The following is a 6,000-nucleotide window of genomic DNA, read 5'->3' as shown; positions in this document are numbered from 1 at the left end:
GGGACAATGCTCTTGTTTGTGTGAATACACTCGATTCCCCCTCCCCTCCTGTTTCTACATGGTTTCTCCCGAGGGAGAATGGTGGGGGGGGGGGTCTCTTCCTCTTGGATCGCATTGGCAGTTCCCCCCCCACTCCCGAGTCCCCACTGCTTTCAACTGCAAGGCTTGCACTCACTCTCATTCTCGGAACAAGATACAACGCGATTTGCTCTCTGCCCGTATATAAACCTGCAACGATCGGCATTTGATTTCATAACGTAACGTTTGCCAATAACATGTGGAGTTAGTCATGGACAGATTGCACATCATTATCGAGGGCCCGCCATGATACGTTGGTCGCTGATCGCAAGCCGTACTGCTGCTGCTGTTGCTTTGCTCGCATCCATCATAAGGCATCCATCCATCCACCCCCCTTTCTCGTTACAACAGGCTATTATAAACTCACCGTCGAGCAGCCTGCCCTGCACCTAATGTGATAAAATGAACGGCAGGACAAAATCGGATCGATTATTATCTGTCTATCAGCAACATACGGGTGTTTGTCTTGCAACGACAGGTGGTGCTTTTTTTCTTCCAAACACGTTGCGTGCTGCTTCTGCTTCTGCCGCATCCATCATGGATGTGATCCATCCACGATCGTCGTTGTTTTTTTTTCCAAACATGTCCAGACACAATCCGATCCAGTCTCGCGTCTCACCTTATAGATACGCGAGACTGGATCGATGAGGTTAGTGGTATGTCTGGACATGTTTGGAGCGGCACACGACAATCGACAATGTTGATTATGCAAGATCATTTCCTCAAAGCCTAGTTGCCCCCCCCCCCCCCCCCCCCCGTTACTGCGATTGTTTGTAGCTCGAATCACAGAATGAGTTCAATGAGCGTAGGGAGAGGGCACATATGGGGCTACGATTGAAGAAAGTTTCCAAGTCCGTTTTATGATCAGATAATGTGCATCAAGACTCTCTGCTTTCATAAGAAAAAAACTAATACTGTAATTGCGAATGCAATGAGCACTTACTATGAGACCTAGCAGATCACGTCTGTCTGTCTGTCTGTCTGTCTGTGTGTGTGTGTGTGTGTGTCTGTCTGTCCCGCTTACTGTATATGTGGACCTGGCCCTTTTGTGCCCATATATGGAGCTGAGTGATTTGTGAGTCATGGTGACATGAGTGTGATGGCGTGGTCCTGCTTTGGGGACTCCTTATATGGTTATGGCTGAGTCATGGTGACATGAGTGTGATGGCGTCTTTTGTGACCATATATGGAGCTGGCGTGGTCCAAGCACTAACTATGACACCCTGCAGATCATGTCTGTAATTTATTCTAATTGTTATTGCAATTTACGATCTGCGTTCGCCTTCCGCGTTCGCGCGTCTTACTCGTAATAATAAAAATCACACCCCTGTGAAGTGAGCAGTGCAATGTTGTGAAGTGAGCAGTGCAACATTGCACTGCTCACTTCACTGGGGTGTGATTTCTATTATTATTACAGTATTAGTATTTTTCTTATGAAAGCAGAGAGTATTCTGTTTCATACGGTATATAGTATGTACATGTCGCTATAGGCCTTATTTTGTGAATATTTAGTTGTTAGGTCCATGCTCTCTAAAATTATCTTTTTCAGAGAACTTTAGAGATGGCATGGGCCTGAATAACTATTATTCACAAAATAAGGCCTATAGCGACATGTACATACTATATACCGTATGAAACAGTCGACTCTCTGCTTTCATAAGAAAAATACTAATACTGTAATAATAATAAAAATCACACCCCTGTGAAGTGAGCAGTGCAATTGCACTGCTCACTTCACAGGGGTGTGATTTTTCTGGGTGGTATTTTTCTTATGAAAGCAGAGAGTCTACTGTTTCATACGGTATATAGTATGTACATGTCGCTATAGGCCTTATTTTGTGAATAATAGTTCTTCGGGTCCATGCCTTCTCTAAAGTTCTCTGGTGGGCGCAAGCTGCATTCAATAGCCAATTAGTGACAAACTGTATATGTGTACAATGTGTACTGTTTTCCTCCTAAAAGTAGACATTCAGGGCTTTCATTCGGTATATGGTTTGTATAGGATATTATTTGTGCTCAATTTTATATCGGTCTTTTGAACTAAAAAAACTGAACTGAAATGTCTGTCAACTTCAGGCCTCCATATCTCTGTTGTTTTTTTTCACAAGCAGCGTGCAGGCAAAAGCAGGTGTTAGAAAAAGGTCAATATCTCCAGAATGGAAGATGGTAGAATCATAATTTTTTTTTTTAATTGAAGTGGACAAGTTGGGCTTTCTTTTTATTTATGCGATTGTGATTCTCGCTATAAGAGGCCCCTCGCTGTGGGCCCCCCAAAAAGTTCAAAAAGCCCATGTTAAGCCTTCAGCACCAGTAAGCCAGGGTCCGCTAGAACCTGTAGCAGTCTATGTGTTAAAACAACATCTAAGTCACATTCATGTTTCTCTTAAAGGAGCTATAACATAAAATTCAACTTTTTTAAATTCTTTTGTGTTTTTGGAGCTCCCATGTGTGTTTTCTATCCCCACAAATAACCAATTTTGAACAATCAGGCCTTCATGTCATATGGGTGTTTTAATGGAAATTGCTCTCAGAAACAGCTCGACTGATTTTGGCCTCATCGTGATGTCATCAATGTCACCCTACTTTGTATAATTCCTCCTTTTCTTCAGTCTTCAGTTGCAAATTTGCATTTCCACTTTGTTTACAATGTCCACCATTGTTGATTTTCCAAGCTGGCATGGAATGGAAACAAGCCTGGTTTTATCTAGCATGAGTATTATAATGACTCAAATATTAAATAATCTGCATATCAGCACCCTCTCCACCTCAGGACATTGTGGTACTGCAGCTAAAACTGCTTTCAAAGTCCAGAAAGAATTGACAAGGCTGGTTATATCAGAGTGGTGATTGAGGCTAAAACCACTACAAATAAGCTTGAGGGACATATACAATATGATAATAAGTATTTAAAAAAAATATATATATGCATGTTAGTTGCGCTTTAACATTTGTGGTCATACCAAAAACAAATCTTTCTCTCGGAAATGATGTATAGGCATAAAAACATTTCAGTTACATACGTTATGCCATGAGTGGTAGCAACATAGTTATAGACAGACTTTATGTGAACTGTTAGCGTAACTACATTGGACACAAAAAGACAATACCATTTTAATACTAAAGTACTAGTCATTTAATATAATACTAGTCATGGCGTAATTAAAGAGGGTTTGGAATTGTAACAGCTGAAATCAATACTATATCAGTATTCTGATATTAACATGCGTGCCGCATTAAGTGAAGGTGGGGGCCGCATGTGGCCCCCGGACCGCCAGTTGCCCACCCCATGACTTAAACCATTTGTTAAACCAAGCCTGAACACAATCAATTGATTCATCAATAAACAATTCACACACACACAGGTCACCCATCTGACCACTTTAACATGCGACGAACACTTCTTTTAGTGGGTTCCTGATTCAGAAAATGTAGGGAATATTTAATTTAATATTTCATTCATATTTAATATTAGGCATATACACCCTTGACATATCCAATATATTGTTGCTGCCGGGCAGAAACCTCTTATCTCCATATTTGAACTGTAAATGCTCCAGTTTTCTGAAATAAATGTTTTCATTTCATTAAAAAAAAAAAAAATTGCAGACCTTACAAGCTGGTAGCGCGCCACTCGGTGGCGCGCTACCAGCTTGGTGTTTCGCACCAAGGTGTTTTCGCAAGGTGTTTCGAGTCAGTTTTGGGTATTGAGCTAAAAGGCAACAAAGCAGAAATGCACGGCCATTTTGTGCACACGCCACGGGCACATCCTGCAGACAGTGTAGCAGCATATAGGTAATAATAAGTGAATAAAAAGAGAGGGAGAAAAACAAGCACAGAGAAGACTCAGTGGTTTTCTACACTGACTGGATCAAACTCCGAGGGTGTCAGACTGGAAATGTCACCTAGGAGTAACTGAAATAAATCACACCTTTGGAGCTTGATCCAGTGTGTACCAAAAATACTGCTTCCACCCCCATAGCACAGTATCTCTCGACCAATCAGTGGCGGAGCTCTACCACGCTTAAATGAAAATTTCGGACCAGACGTTTTTATTTATAAAAATAACTCCATGCCGAGTGTTCGATACCGACTTACCTGCTGTGCGGCTCAAACGGTAAATCTCTTCTTAAATCGCGCAAATATGTATTGTGTTGTACTGTTGTACTGTAGATGATGTGGACAAATTAAGTCCGCAGAATGTTATCGCTCTGTGGCCAGATGCACCACGGTTTTAGTTTTGTAACTCATTTTTTTCTCACCCAGTGTCAATTATTATCGAATGTAATCCTGGGCTCTACACTCCCTCTGCCAACTTGAGGAGAGCAACGGACCGACCTCATATGCTTCCTTCAATGCATGAGGAGTCCAAGGTCTTTTCACCCGACAGAGGGGAGTTTGCCCCGGTTGGACCTATAGTGCGTGGGAGCAACACGTTATTATTCCAACTAGTTCCTTTCCCCTCCATTAGGCGCCCCCGGCTGGCCAGGGGGAGGCAGTTTAGAGAAAAAGAGACAAAGTAATTTTGTGTAAGGAAACATGTTAATTTGTGGCCTGATCGGGGAGGGGCAGCAGCACGCTCCGATGATCCCGTCCAGACCCATTCATCAGCAGGAGTATAGAACCTCACATTAAGCTGCTTAAATGTGGATTATCAGTGTTTATTCTCCCCTGAGCACCCCTCCTTTCTCATGCCTGGACGGCCCAGACAATGATGCCTCTCGCCGCAGAAATCGATAGCTGTCCCCCGCCGACAGAGATGCAATCAGCTCAGCACTGTGTGTGTCTTTTCTTTCCGATATTCCCTTTGTTCCGTTGTGGAAAGTATAGCTATATTACAATACCCAGCAGTACATTAGTGCAATAACGGCTACACACTTTCAAATTAAATTCAAGGCCTGAAGTTGGGCTTAAACAAGAGTTTCAATGTTATAATTAAATATACAAGAGTTGTATGTGGGCTTCCCAGGGTGCATTTTTACACTCTCACTGCATGTTTAACAAAACGAATCTTTTGGAAACGGTCTCCTCTTGCTCCTTATGCAGCTCTCATCCCATCTTGGAACCTCAAAGCCATTACAATTACTCTTTGTGTGTCGATATCTGAAGCATCCGCTGGTAATTCCACTCATCGCTTGCATCTCTGGATGCCTCGGGAAGTGTATTCAATGAGTTCCTGTGAGCTCTTACTTGCACATCGTCTCTGTCGGGTGGAAACCTCATATCTCCAAAACGGTAGCAGATCTACAAGCTCGAAACGCGGCACAATAAAACCGCTATCAAGGAGCACCTACGGACAGTTTGCAAGTCCAACACCCACATTCCTTCAAAATAGGGGTGTTGGAAAAACCTCGGAAACCTCGGAACCTGTTAATGTGCACGACTTGTGAAATAGTGATAAGCTGGTGGTGTAACTGGTGTTATAGGACTTAATTACCGCAAAAGACCTGTAAATAATAGGGTCTCCAATGGCATACAGCCAATACACGATACGAGCTCGAGCCACAGTACGAGCTCACAACTCATCATGTTTCGACGTGTAAGCTATTTTCGGGGGGGAAAAAAATTGTGTAGAGGACAGAGTATAGATGGCTGGGGGACCCCGGTCAACCAAGAGAATATAGGGTTGGGGTATATACTGTAGGGTTTAAGTGCTAAGACCTCGGTGCAAGACCTATGAGCTTATAGATCTGCTATTTTAGAAAAATCGTGAAAATGTGGTGCAAATTTTGAATACAGTATTCCAGAGTGAACATTTTTATATATAAAATATCTTTGCTTCTGGGGGGTTCAGGGAACCGACCCCCATCTGAAAATATAATTTTCCATCTGAAAAATATTATTTTCAGATGGAGGGTCAGTGGCCCGCACACGTAGCGGCCCGGGCCCACTCAGCAACCGTTTTTAACCCATATCTTTGCTTCT

General features: G+C 42.6%; 1 protein-coding gene across 1 annotated transcript in view; it reads left to right on the top strand.

Moving 5' to 3' along the window:
* Positions 1–6,000, top strand: part of LOC308325609 (uncharacterized protein) — a 96,441-nt gene that overhangs the window by 77,911 nt on the left and 12,530 nt on the right. The gene's annotated exons all lie outside the window — the stretch shown is intronic.

The sequence above is a fragment of the Protomyctophum bolini genome (genome assembly GCF_963924005.1).
Source record: "Protomyctophum bolini genome assembly, chromosome: 12".
NCBI lineage: Eukaryota > Metazoa > Chordata > Actinopteri > Myctophiformes > Myctophidae > Protomyctophum > Protomyctophum bolini.
Note: the sequence above shows the minus strand (reverse complement) of the source record. Positions and strands in the feature narration are given on the sequence as shown.